General features: G+C 36.7%; 1 pseudogene; it reads right to left on the bottom strand.

Annotated features, from left to right (window-relative positions):
• Positions 1 to 575: 575 nt before the first annotated feature.
• LOC149193003 (putative UPF0481 protein At3g02645 pseudogene) lies at positions 576 to 2,738 on the bottom strand (annotated as a pseudogene).
• Positions 2,739 to 14,615: the final 11,877 nt, after the last annotated feature.

The raw sequence follows: 14,615 nt of genomic DNA, 5'->3' as shown, positions 1-14,615 counted from the left end.
TTTAAAGCAAAGCTGCATGATTTTTTTTTCCTCGAAAGCCTGTTTTTGGTTTGGGTATGAGTGACAATTTCGTTGCGCTGAGAAAAGTGAGCTGCTTCCTACATCTTAGTATGGATGAGAGATGTGTAATGTAACCTAACCTCAATACACTAAAATAAAATAAAAATGAAGGTTATACTATAAAAGTTAGAAAAAAAGTCATAAAAGTAGACTACCTGGGAATTTTACAACTGCTGTGAATGTTGACTGCCCCAGGCAGCTTCCATTCCCAGGAAGGGTTATCAAATGTTTCACAATCTGAGATTTTTACATTTTCACAGACTGACCGTCTTTCCATCGATGAAGGAACATAGAAATGGACACGGAGAAACAAAAAAAAAAATACTTTTATACATAATAAAATTCCACTTTTTATTAGGTTATCTTTAATGATGGGAATTGTTAAAAAAATTAATTGTTAATTTCGTAATTCGCTTTAAAATCTGCGAGAGGATTCTCACTCTAAAATTCAAGAATAAGAATACGTGTGAATGTAATGTTCAGATGAAGCCACAAGACACACAAGGGAGGACAAATACCATCAAAACGAGAAAGTTCAGTATTCACTTTGTGAAGTGGCCCTTCTAATCTGATTCTACAATAAAGTTGAAGGTCACTTCTAGCAATCCGAAGATTTCACATAAAAGTTCCCGTCAACAGTGATACTCATAGCATACCACAACACACAAAATGGAGGACAATCAAGCAAGAATCTTACAAAGGGCATTAGAAGTGGCAGTTTTCAACATTGTAAATGCAATTGGTCCACCAGCAACATTCTGGGGGCGTATCTCTAGTCTTGCAGCTGGGCTACCCACTTCTTGCAATCATACACAGAGCAGAAAGCCTGCAAGCAAGTGGACACTAAAAGTATAACTGCAGCTACCAGAGATAGGAATTGCCACGACTCGAATATATGTTCGTTGACGAACTCCGCCACCGCAACATTCCATTTTCTATTATAATATCTATTTACATCATCTATAACATTGTCCAGGTATCCGACCTTTGTGAGACGAACGCACTTACCCAGGCTGTTCCACAAGCTCGCAACCTCTCTGTCGCTTTGGAGGTGGTTGCAGATAATTCCACTTTGTCTCAACAATCTCACATCCGCTTCGCTGTCCATCATCCCGTTCATGAAATCAGTATATCGTGTGAAAACCATCGCACCTGGCGCAGCCGAAGCTTCGAAAGCCACCAGATTTCTCAGGATTATCTCTGTGTTGTTGTCCAACTTTACTTTTGGAAGGTAAAGTGTCGCAGTCTTCACATCAAAACGTACTGAGGTGAGATCGCCGTCGGTAGGGGCGAATTTGAGTCCGGCAGAGTACAAATCGGCCACAGATGGTATGCTCAGTTCGTCTCTTGTGGGAGGTATGATCTTGACGGATGCTTCATCCCCTTCCCCTTCGCCTTTCCCTTCCTCCTCCTCATCATTTTTGTTGGCATCTTTATTGACCAGAAGAGCAAAAGGTCCCTTTAATGCACTCAGAATAGGTAGGTTCCCAAGAGTGGAAAGAAGACGTAAGGGCAACTTCATTACGACCTGCACAGCCCTCCCGCTGAGCGCTCTCCGAGTCAAGTTCATGAGAAATCGAACGGGACCAATGTTGAGAGAGGAGACAGCATTCCACAACAAACTGAAGGCTCGTGTAACGGCTGACTTGTCCTCTGGAACACTCTCTTCCTTTTCTTCCTCTTTCGGAGTATTTGGGTTTTGATTGTTGGAAACAGGAACAATAGCGTAGTACAGCACCTCTAGTATGTGGCCTCTCTCATTTGTACGGATCTTCGAATCCTCGGGCGGCTTGAAGCTGAAAGGCGAAAATTCTTGGCAAACAAACCTCATCAGGGTGCGTAGTCTCTCCTCTGCCTTGGTTTCAGAACCCAACTGCAATTCCAAAAGCTTTTGCAATAGAAATAGCGGCAATTGATTTTCGAGCATCATGAGATCTCTGACAATGGAATTGTGGGCAGCACTGGTGCCACTCGGATCTAGGACTCGTCCAAGCTGCTTGACGTCTGCGTCCGAGTTTTCATCGGCGTGTCTGACATAAAACTGTAGACACTCAAGAAGGAAGACTGCGTCGAGAGCCATGAGCCACGCCAAGGTTTCTTCCTTGTAGTCGAGGAACTTGTGGTAGCTGCTCCGGATTCGCCATTCGTGCTTCTTAAACTCCTCCACAACCGTTGACTCAAACTTGAGTCCGCTGATTCTTTTTTGAAATCTACGAGCAGCTGCAAGTTTGTAGCGCTCCATGTCATAGAGCTCAGATCTCCAGTGATGATAGGGGCCGATGGAAATGCACTGAGGAGTGTATGCTTCAGGCTTCACCGCCAATAACTCTTTGCGCACATTAAAGACAGACATACATAATTCTTTCACTTCTTCCTCTTCTTCTTGTACATCAAAACTTCCCTTGATTTGAATAACCCAACCATTCTCATCGATCTTCAATTGAACATCAGTTGTGGACTCCATGTTTCTGAGTCGGAGGCAAACAGTCTCACAATAAACAAAGGAGAACTGCGGAACCTTATATGGAGCTTCTCTGGTTAATGAATACACAGACCAGACCGGAGGAAACGGGTACTAAAAACTTTCCTTATTTCCTTCCTTTGAAACAGGCCTTATAGCATATTATCGATAACCTTACAGGGTCCATATACGGTGCCTTTGTCGACAATATCTTTCACATGTTGAATACGATTTCTATATTTTCTATGTTTTACTGTTATTGCTAATGAGTGAGCGCGAGATTATCATCAAACTGTGCAGGTGGGGACTGCAACCAGAAATGCCAACTATACACGCAACTAGTAGGTGGCTTCTCTGGTAGTTGTAAACTATTTGTCTTTGTCATTCATTTGGTCCGTGTGCGACAGCCTAGGAGGACCACTCCTTGGTAAAGCTTTCATCTTACGCGACGAACAATCTTACTGTGATCGTACATGATTTTATTATGACTACAGAAGTTTTGATGTTTATCCTGATAAAACATAATCATGAGCCATAATCAATTATAATCATTAGATATAATCTAATTTATTTATAGTTAAATATGAATTTGAAATAATTGAATATGAATAATTAAAAGGTAGGGATAGTAAATTATGTAGAGGTGATTGTGGTTAAATTTAATAATTTTTTTTCAAATTATTTAGTTATAATTAAACATATTTAATTATAGTAGAAAATTTATTATAATTTAGCTGTGAAATCAAGAGTGGGATAGCTATCATTAGCTGTTATCCACAAACTTAGTTGTCAAATTAAAAGTGAGACAGTCGTTATTAACTGTTACTCACCACTGTTGTTCAATAAAAGCCACGCCACCTAGAATTATGTGTTGGTAGTTCATAAAGGAATAGGATTTCACTATTCCCATATACTTTTTAGTTTTGAATCATCAAAATAAACTTTTAACTAAAATTCATATTAATAACCACATATAAATAAAATAAACTAAATTAATAAATATAATTAATATAAAATGAAACCATTTATAAATTCCAACCCGTTTAATAAATTATCCTCATTCTTAAAACTTTAATCTTAATTTTTGAGTAAAAATCTTTTTATAAATAATATTTTTTTTGTGTATGAATATATAATAAATTAAATGCCCATCACTAAAATTCTAGTATTTTATTTTGGATCTGTTTTATACCCCAATCAAAGATAAATTTTATTGCAAAGCCTATGAATATGGTTCAAATTTTATTGCAAAGCCTATAAATATGAACCATATTCATAAAAGATATAATTTTCATAATATTATTTCAATTATTTTTTTATTATTATAAATTAAAATTTTAAATTAATATTTAAGATATGATCTAATAGTTATGTGGAGTAGTTTGGTTTTCACGGGTTTTGTAATCTAATCTCTATTCAACTATATCTACCTTATTATTATTCCAAATATCATTTTTTCAAATTAAAAATTTATAAAATTAAATTTTACCGATTTAAAAAGTGTTTAAAAATGACAAACATTTTAGATGACATTCAGAAATTGTAGCTAATGATAATTTTACCCATCGCTGATTGACACATTTTATTACATCATTAAAAATAAATCACAACTGATTTTAGTTTAGGCCCCAGGGAGGATTCATGCAGTTCCCTATCCCACTTTATTTCTCATATTTAATTCAAGGAAAAGTTGCGATGGTTAAGCTCCAAAGCAACTTGATATTTCAGAGAGTGCATGATATTTGACCAGAATTCATATATTAATATAGAAGGGAGATAAACATATATTTCCTTTTTCATTGAAGGGCAAATATTGAATTATTTATTTAACAGAGTACAAATATTGAATTGTTTATTTAGCATAACTTTGGCTGCTAGCTTTCTAGTAATTTATACGCAGCTCGTGCTTGTAATCATTTACGCACAGCTTGTGTTTTCACTATCAATCATATATAGCCGTTTTATATTTTTTAAAATCAATATTCGTCAATCATATAGCCACTCAATCTAAAATATAGATTAAATTATTTAGTAGGGCTTTGGTTTCTCCCTCTCCACTATTTTGTATGGTATGACTTAGGCTTTTATTATAAACAATTATCATGTTGTATTATTAATAAAATTTATCACTTCGACTTTTGCCAACAACAGTTATCGTGTTTATTATGTTGTGTTATCAATAAAATTGTATCACTTGGAATTTTATTTTTTAGAAGAAAAAGCATAATATATTCATATAAAAAAGAAATTACATAATGCAAATGCAAGAAGCATATGCAAAAACGTGGACCGAGCCACATACAAATCTGTATAAACAGATCACCAAATATAGCCCCGAAAGGCCAATAATGCCCCAGAAAACAAGGCAAACCCATCTATAAGGTGCAGAAATGGCACCAAAGCACAACGTAGACAAGCAACGGAAAACAGTGCAAGATCTGTCCGCCCATTACAAAAGGAGAGGCACGAAATGAGGAAGAGAGCAGCAAAAGAAGCCACTCCTTCCCCGCCCCCTCAAACTCTCCACTCGAATCAGACCAGAAACAAGATCACTGCCACAATCAACCAGATCTGCCTACAGAAAAGACCAACGGAAAGATCCATAGAAGCGGCACGAAACAGAGCAAAACCCGTTGTTCCCTCAACACTCCAAAGGATATTCCGTGGCCAGAACAAACCTAACTGCCGGCGAGAAGGAGAAGACCCACCAGAGCAGAGGTGAGAACCGGGGGCAGAGGTGGCATGGGAAGTCACCTCGCCCCCGCTCAGAGAAGACTAAGAGACCAGAAGAAGAAAACAAGCCTGCAGGACGAAACCCCTCTGCTAGCCTCTCGCCGCCTGACTCAGGGGAGCCTGCTCCTCACGCCCCGCTTGCCTTTGGAGAATCCCCGCAGATTCGCCGCTCCTGCTCCTCCCGGTTCTCCTGCTCACCGCACCTGCTCCTGCTCGCCGCTCCTGTTCCTGCTCCCTCCGGATCCCCTGCTCCTGCTCCACCCGGCTCTCCCGCTCCTGCTCCTGCTCCCTCTTGCTCCTGCTCCTACTCTTGCTCCCTCTCTCCTGTGCACAAAACCTCCCGCTCGCTCACTTTCCTACGCACAAAACCTCCCGCTTGCTCTCTTTCCTGCGCACAAAACCTCCCGCTCCTGCTTGCCGCTCCTGCTTCTTTTCTGCGTTCAAACCCTCCCGCTCCTGCATTCAAACCCTCCCGCTTGCTCACCTGCTCCTGCCGGATCCCCTGCAATTGCTCCTCCCGGTTCTCCCGCTCCTGCTCCTGCTCCTTCTCTTGCTCCCTCTCTCCTGCGCCGTAAACCTCCCGCTCGCTCTCTTTGCTGCGCACAAAACCTCCCGCTCCTGCTCCTGCTTTATACCCACTTGGAATTTTATTATCCACAATTATCGTGTTATGTTATCGATATATTAAAAATTTCACTGTTACAATTTAATATATTCCCATGTGAAGGTCAATGATATTGTAGAAAATTATTATAGCTCTTGGATTATATATTTTGTCACTTTGACCATAATTATATGAGTATTTTAATTTATTTTTTTAATCATATTTATATTTAATCAAATCATATGTTCCCATCTAAACATAAATGATATTGTAGAAAATTCATATGGCACTTGGATTATATATTTCATCAATTTTTTTTTTTTCTATCTTAAGACTAACCTAAGTACCCACGGGGGATTTGAACCGGTGACCTATCGCAAGGAGTGCCTTAACAAGGCATCCATTCACCGTCAATCCAAAGCCCCGTGGGCTATATTTCATCAATTTTACCATAATTATATAAATACTTTAAATTTATTTTTTTAAATCATATTTATATTTAATCAATAATTTTTTTTGTTATGAAATTTTTATGTTTAAGTATATCTAATTAATATTAGCAAGGAAAAGAGGTAGATTTGATATACATAGTCATATATAAATAGAGCTAATCCAGTATTAAAATTGAATTATGGGAAAGACCGAAACTGAATTATGGGAAAGACCAACTAAGGAATAGTTTGTATAACTACAAAATGTTTTGGGAAATAATAAAATTTATGAAATAGAGATAAAATAGTTTATGTAAATTGTAAGACTTTATTATATAGATAACCTATTAATACATCCATTTATAAAGAGGATCAAAAAAGGGTGATAGCCCCAAAAAACCAAAATCCATATATTTTTCTCTACTCACATTGAAACCCTAGTTACTCATACTAAAACATTAGCCTAATCAAAGTCATTCAAGTTTAAGATTTTCCAATCATAGTTTCACTTAATTTAGAATAATTTTTTTTTCTCGTTTGAGAAAGAGTTCTGAGAATAGCCATCATATGATCATATCAAAGATGCCACATTGAATGCAAATTCAAATGAATGGGAAGATGTTACATTTGCACTTTCAAAGCCGATAATCACAACCAACATAGAATTGATATAGGTATGAAAAGGAAGTCTCCTTTTGAATTACATACTACTCCAACCCAATCTAGCTCTAGAGTGCTAGGTTCCTTCAAGAAATATCAGCTTTTTCTACTTCATTTTCACATCAAATTCCCCAAAGCCAACATTTTCATCGAGTTGACCACATGAAGGATTAGCATTTTGATGTTCATCCTTGTGATCATTGTGAATAACATAATCATCTTTTAGATAGACCTTCCAATCATAAGAACCTTACAAGAGTAAAGATTAACCTATAATGGATTGTTTCTAGGCAATGGCCATCAATAGGGAAGAACATATATCAGTCATACTGTAGAATTCATTCTCAAGTATTCACACATATTTTAGTGGAGAGATTCTCATCTTCTTACCATATATGTGACAAGGGGGTAATTGATTGTTAGGTCAAAGTTTTAAAGTCCTATTAAGTGATCCTATGCCACAAACAAAACTGGAGCCAATAGGGAGATCCTAGAGCCTAAATCATTGAGAGGAAAAGTCAAAGTTGTAGCTATAGAGAGAGAACCATGTTCCACGAGCATGATTTGTTTTGTGGTCATCCCAAAACTGCTATTTATTTTGTGGTCTTGCTTAAACCACCATTCATTAGAAGACTTACTTCTTCTAGACAAGAACTTGGGGTCATCTTTAAAACACCAACTCATTAGTTTGTGGTCATCATTAAACCACCATGAAATAGCACTTCCATTTTTCAAAATACATCAACTTCGGGCTAGATTCATAATTATCCTAGGGAATGCTTCAAGCTCAGTCCTAGAGTTGGTGTTTGCCCTAAATCATCATTCAAAAGAAGAATTCATCTTATGCTATCGATTTGGTTTGTGGTCTTCTTGAAACCACAAGATCAAGAAAGCACATTTAACCATTAGCGATTAGCCACTTGTAAATTTTAACTCTCTTCTTTAACTCATATATACTTCTTGAATTAGAAAGATATTTAAAAACCCAAGCCTTAGAAATTAATTACAAATTTGTTATATTCAATTCAGAAGGAAAAAGGAATATAAAGACTCAAACAAATATAAATAAACATAAGTCCAAAATATGCCTTAAACACTGAATGCCTTAACATCAAATGACTTTACATCAAGAAATGTCTTAATAGAGTACCTAACCATCGTCTATTGAAAATCTCTTTAACCATAAAATCTTTTTAAAAAAAATAAAATAAATAAATAAAAACACATCAGATATTTAGGAAGTCCAACCTTGCATCTTTTAAAAAAAATGGAACCACCTTCAAAAACATGTATTTATATGGGCATCATTTATATAAAATACAACAAACACTTACCTAATAACAAAACTTTTAGTGTAGTATTTGAATTGTCATTTCCACTCTTCGGAACGATATATAGTAAGTAAAGAAATGAATTCTTCTTATGTTATGATCTAAAGTAATTTAATGTTTTAGATTCAACTGTGCATTCAGTGCTTTCATTTTGATTGATAATCAATACTTTAAAACATTTCAATAAGAGATGACTTAAGTACTAGTGAGAACTTTTAAGTTTTGTAATGGGAAAGTAATGTATTTTTATATGTGTTAATGGTGGAATATATTATAATTAATTTGGAGTTAAATTAATTTAAATTTCAAATAAAATTAGTATAATTATATTATTTAAAATTAGTTAATGTAGTTGATATAAGTGGAAAATATCATTTTTTATTATTTAAATAATCATAAAATTATTAATAATATACACAATTTTCTATTATTTAAATAATTTTAAAATTATTAATAATATACTTAATTTGTAAAGTACAATTAATTGAGAAAATCATAATTCTTTTTTAGTTATTATTGTAAGTTTGGTTGACTACATCTTCAATATGTCTAATATATCACCCCATCGAGGCAGGGAATTGAACTAGTAACTTCACATCAAGAAGTAGTTTAATAGCCAGCCAGTGACTTCACATCAAAAAGTGCCTTAACAAAGCACCCAAGACCCCTTAAAAGATGATGTGATGGACCTAAACCTCATTTAAAAAAATGAATGGGGGCAATCTCTTAAAGTTGGGACCATATCAAATCTTGAGGAGATGTGTACATCCTCTTAGCCTGTTATGATGGACCTTGTGGAGGTCACTTTGCTGCCAAGAGGATAGTTTTCAAGGTTCTACAAGCTAGCTAGTACTAATCCACTCTCCACCAAGATGCAATAACATACACCAGTCGATGTGATCAGTGTGATCAGTGCTAAAGGATGGAAACCTACTCCCAAGGGATGATTTTAGGTTGAACGAAAAACTATTTAATATAGTCCCCATTCAAATCTGAAGAGGGTTGGGATTTTGGACGGTTGGAAAGATGACAGTACCGTTATTAACATCAAACGCTGAGGGCACTGCCCACTAAACACACCCACGTGATCCACGGTCGTATAATTAGTAACGTTTCTCTTGCAAGTTGCAAGTACAACGTGAGATATTGAGTAGGGGTTATTCCTATTTCAGACCCTATTGCAAAATAAATGCCCCCTGACATGGGCCCGATATAACACCATATAACACACCGCGCAGGGTGATGAGAGAGAAAAAACGCACGGTGTGTTATATGGTGTTATATCGGGCCCATGTCAGGGGGCATTTATTTTGCAATAGGGTCTGAAATAGGAATAGCCTTGAGTAGGTGTGTAGAAATCGTACAGATTTTATATGCCGTTTTACTTTGCAACGCGAAAAACAACTAAAATTTAATTGGAAATATATAAAATATCAAAACGTACGTATAAACTCTAACATGGAACAATTTTCATGTTGGGCTTTTGAGTTATTGGTATGTCAATGTCTGCATCATCCTACTCCGACGGTCCACCACGACTGTGATGCAGTTGGGCTTTTGAGTTATTGGATGTCAATGTTTGTGTCAGTGGCTTCCCACTTAAGCAGCGCGATGCAGAAAGTGACACAACAATAACTCGAGTAAACTATTTTACTTCTAGGCTTTTTCTTTGGGTACTTTTTGGTGAAAGAGGACGGTGTAGGGTAGGTAATTTGGAATTTTTGAAATCATCCTACTCCCACCACGAGTGTGATGCAGTTGGCTTTTGAGTTATTGGATGTCAATCTCTGCGTCAGTCGCTTCCCACCTAATCAGTCCGATGTAGAAAGTGACACAACAATAACTCAAGAGTCAACTATTTTACTTTTAGGCTTTTTTGTGGTTATTTTTTTGGGAAAGAGAAGAGGGTGTAAGGTGCATAATTTGGAATTTAAAAAAAATGAAAAATTAATGTTATTATTGTGTTTATTAATTTTAAATAAGTTTATACATTTAAATTAGCATATAAGTTTAGGAAAGGTTTTAGTGAAGTGGAGAGGGTGATAGGGTGGTTATCTTTTTTATCATAAGTGAGAAAATTTATCATAACTCAGTTGTCAAAGGAGGAGCGAGGATAACTATCTCTAACTGCTAACCGAGACTTATCACCGTTATTCAAGGAAAACCAGACCGTATCGAATAACCTATTGGTGGTCTGTAAGGGGGCAGGCTTTCACTCGTGTGAGATGCCTCTAGGTCTTGGGTCGTTAACCGCTTTCCTTACGTAAGACAAACTCTTAGCCAAGAAAAAATAGTTTTAGGGCATACTCGATGCCCCTATAGGGTGGTTATGTTATTACAAGACGAGGAGATTTTTTTTTTAATGGAAAATGAATAGTAAAGGTAAATATGAATGGATACATGGTGGGTGAATGACATGTAGGAGATCCTAAAATACCCATTCATCTAATCTTCCAATGACTATTAGAATATGAGAAAATGGAAGGTTAATGTTATATATGAAGATATGTTTATGGATCATTTGTACAATTCAATTAGTGGTTGGAAACCACTGGTTCATATTATATCCATAGTCCATGTACAAGAGAGGGACAATAACTCAATGATTTACAATGGTAAGCACTCATGAACTCGTAACACAAAGATTTCAAGAACAAACTTCCATCTGTATTGCATACAAAATGTTGACACCTAATCCTCATGATTGGGTGAATATAATGTAAATAGATAAATAAATAATATGAACAGTCATCGGGAGATGAACTGAACAGTCTCTCCCTCATGTATTTAATGAAGACCTACATGAAGGAATAAACACAAATCAATTTTTGGTTGAGGATTTACTGCCTGGTCTGACATGGTATTAGAGCTAGCTCCTTTTTTAGCTTTTATGCCCTTTGTAACTCCCTATTATGCTCCTCTGCACTCCATTTAAAAGCCTGCTCCATACAATACGCTGCTCCATTCAAAAGCGTTGTCCATACTGCCATTTCCCCTATCTAATGTCTGTCCTAATTTCTATTTGTGTAGTCTCTTCTTGTTGTAGTATAGCTGATACACAATCTTTGTGCTTGCATTGAATGGTGTGTTCAGACCTACGTTGAACGATGTGTTCATCTTTGTACATCCATACCTGCGTTGAACAATGCGTTCATATTCGTGGTTGATTGAAGTCCGTGAGTTAGCTCTTTGTTACCTTGTGTTAATCTTGGTGTTGTTCACATATGCATTGATAGCTTGAAGACTGTGCGCGAAATGATCCTTTCATTGGTATAAAACGGCCTGACATTCCTTTAGCGAATACCTTGGCGGCAGTAAGCTAGGTGAAGCGGTGAGGGACATTAAGGATTGAAAGCCGTCCCTCAAGGCATGCAATGATATGGTTGAATGTTTTTTTTTAAATAAAAAAAAAAAGTTTTGTATGTGCGCTGCTATCCTAAGTTTGAACTCTTGATACGCTGCTTGATTTTGTGAAACGCTACTGGTATCTTGAACTATTTTAGTACGCTGCCTATACAATGACTGTTTTGGTACACTGACAAGATTTCGTCCAGTTTTTGGTACACTACTTGATTTTGTGCATGTTTTAAAATCGTAGCTTTGTGTTAAAATGTTTTGAAGGGCGGCATTGGTTAATAAATGTAAAAAAGAAAAAAAAAAAGGAAGAAGAAGAAACCGATATATATTTTGAATAGTGCGATATATATCTCTGGGGTATTGACATTTGCTGTGAATTTGAGTTTGCTGTCCAGTCACATCAGAACTATATTTTTTTCCATTAAGAGTAAAATTTTTGCAGCAGAAGTTTTTTTGTTACAGTATGCATTCAATCATATCCGTGGTGGGAATAGTTCTCACTAGCAAGGAGAACTATCCTGAATGGTCCCAGATGATAAAACAGACCCTCATATTCAATGAGTTGTGGAAAGGAGTGTGTGTCGGAGATGGAGACAATGAACCAGTACAGCCTACCTCAGACAAAGAGCTCGTCATTTGGGAAAACAAGAACAACAAATCTTATGCATTAATCGCAACATCTGTAAATGAAGAGGTGAGTTGCCATAATTCGTCATATTCAACTGCCTTTGAAGCCTTACAAAAGCTGAAAGAACTCTATGAATCACATTCTGCACTTGAAGTTGTTCAACTCATGATTAAACTCTTCACTCTTGAACTGCAAAATAATGATCCTCTTGCTCTTGCATCTGAAGTAAAGTCTATAATGCATGATATCAAATCCACTAAGGTTGAATTGGATATTCCTCTTATCACTTTTCTCAAGGCACTTTATCCTACTTACTCCAATTATCTTGAGTCATTGCAAGCAAATGGAAATCTTAAAGATATCACCTTTGACTTTATTGTGGAAAAGTTTGCTGAAAGAGAGAAAACTTTTGGAAAGAAGACAGCCCTTGAATCTTCTGAAGAGGCTCTGTGCCTTGCTCATAAAGAAAATCATCCTGCTCAAGATTCTTCAAGAGGAAGAGGTGATCGAAGAGGAAGAGGAAGATATTTCAGAGGCAGGGGGGGCAGACATTCTCAAGGAGAAAAGGCATATTTGCACTGCATATGCTACAAAAGAAATGGATCACATGATGCCTCTACATGCAAGCTACCATGGGACAAAATTGAGCAGAAAAGAAACCAACAGAAAGGTAAAACTGATGATATAGACAAAGGTAAAGCCCCTGAATCCACTCACTATGTTGTGGCACAATGTAACATTGGAGTAAATGAAGATTTATTTAATGCTTCACTTGCTTCTTGGAAAAATGATTTGTTTTAGATAGAGGAGGAATGACTTGTTGTAGAGTTTTGTGAACCCAATGTTTCAGACTACCAAGTGAGTCCATCATCAAGATATGGAGAATATCTATTGACACATCCTCCCTTGATGATGGACTCACTTGGTAGTCCGAAACGTTGGGTTCACAAAACTCTACAACAGGTCATTCCTCCACTATCTAAAACTATCCTCACCTGTATGGATTCATTATTTAACAAAATGATTGGTTGCTTGATTCAGGAGCAACCTACCACATGACTCATAGAAAAGGTTTTTTTGAAGATTTCACTGACAATGTTGATGGAGCAGTATACTTTGCAGACCAATCAAAAATCAAGCCATCAAGGCTTGGAACAATCAGGCTTAAACTGCCTGGTCTTCTAGACTTTCTTCTGCATCATGTTCTATATCTCCCACAGCTCAAGAGAAACTTGTTGTCCTTGGTGCACATCCGCCAGCAAGGTCACTCCATTCATATGTTTGTTGCCAAGCTTGAGGTAAGAAAAGCATCTGACCACTCACTTTTCATGAGGGGAATAGAAGAAGAAAGGCTTCTCAAGCTGCAAGGAACCTCTGCTTGTGCACAACATTTCTCATACAATTCTCATCATGAAGAAGGTACACTTCCATCAAGTTTACTATGGCATGCTAGATTTGGACATTTGAACTATGACAGTCTCCGCTTGTTGAAGAAAAATGGTGTTGCTGGTTTGCCTACAATTCCTAGGAAACTTAAGCAATGTGATGCTTGCATTCTAGGAAAGCATAGCAAACAGTCTTTTCATGATTCACATTCAAGAGCACATAGAAAACTTGAACTCATTCATTCAGATTTATGTGGTCCAATGCCTGTTCCTTTTGCAAATGGAAATAGATATATGATGACATTTATTGATGACTACACCAGAATGTGTTGGGTTTATTTATTGAAGAACAAATTTGATGCTTTTCAAACATTCAAGAATTTTCATAAATGGATTGAAAATGATGCACAATCTCATATTGGGTCTATTCACACTGATAATGGAAAAGAGTACACATCAAATGAATTTGAAACCTATCTTCGCCAACATGCGATCAAACATCAAATAACTGTACCTTATAATCCCCAACATAATGGTGTAGTTGAAAGAATGAATAGGACAATTTTAAATATGGTACGATCCATGCTCTTCTTCAAAAACGTAAAGATAATGTTTTGGGCTGATGCTGTTCTATGTGCTACATATATAAAGAATAGATGTCCATCTAATGCTATAAGAAACAAGACTCCATATGAAATGTGGTATGGACATGTTCCTTCGGTAAAGCATCTCAGGGTCTTTGGTTCCACCTGTTATGCCTTGATATCAAAGGTACATAGAAACAAACTTGGTGCTAGAGGTCGTAAGTGTATCTTTCTGGGGTATTCAAACACCTCTAAAGCATACCGTCTCCCCCGCATGAAACTCCAACAACGGATGATGCTTTAAGTGATGTGATTGATAGAATTGGGAGACTCAATCTTGATTCAGTCCCAACTCAATCAACAGAGCAGCCTGGGCCATCT

Source organism: Pinus tabuliformis, chromosome 2_2 (genome assembly GCF_031772625.1).
Source record: "Pinus tabuliformis cultivar Carrire ecotype Pingquan chromosome 2_2, CPIR1, whole genome shotgun sequence".
NCBI classification, from domain to species: Eukaryota; Viridiplantae; Streptophyta; class Pinopsida; order Pinales; family Pinaceae; genus Pinus; species Pinus tabuliformis.
The sequence above is the reverse complement of the archived record's forward strand: the minus strand, read 5'-3'. Positions and strand labels throughout refer to the sequence as shown.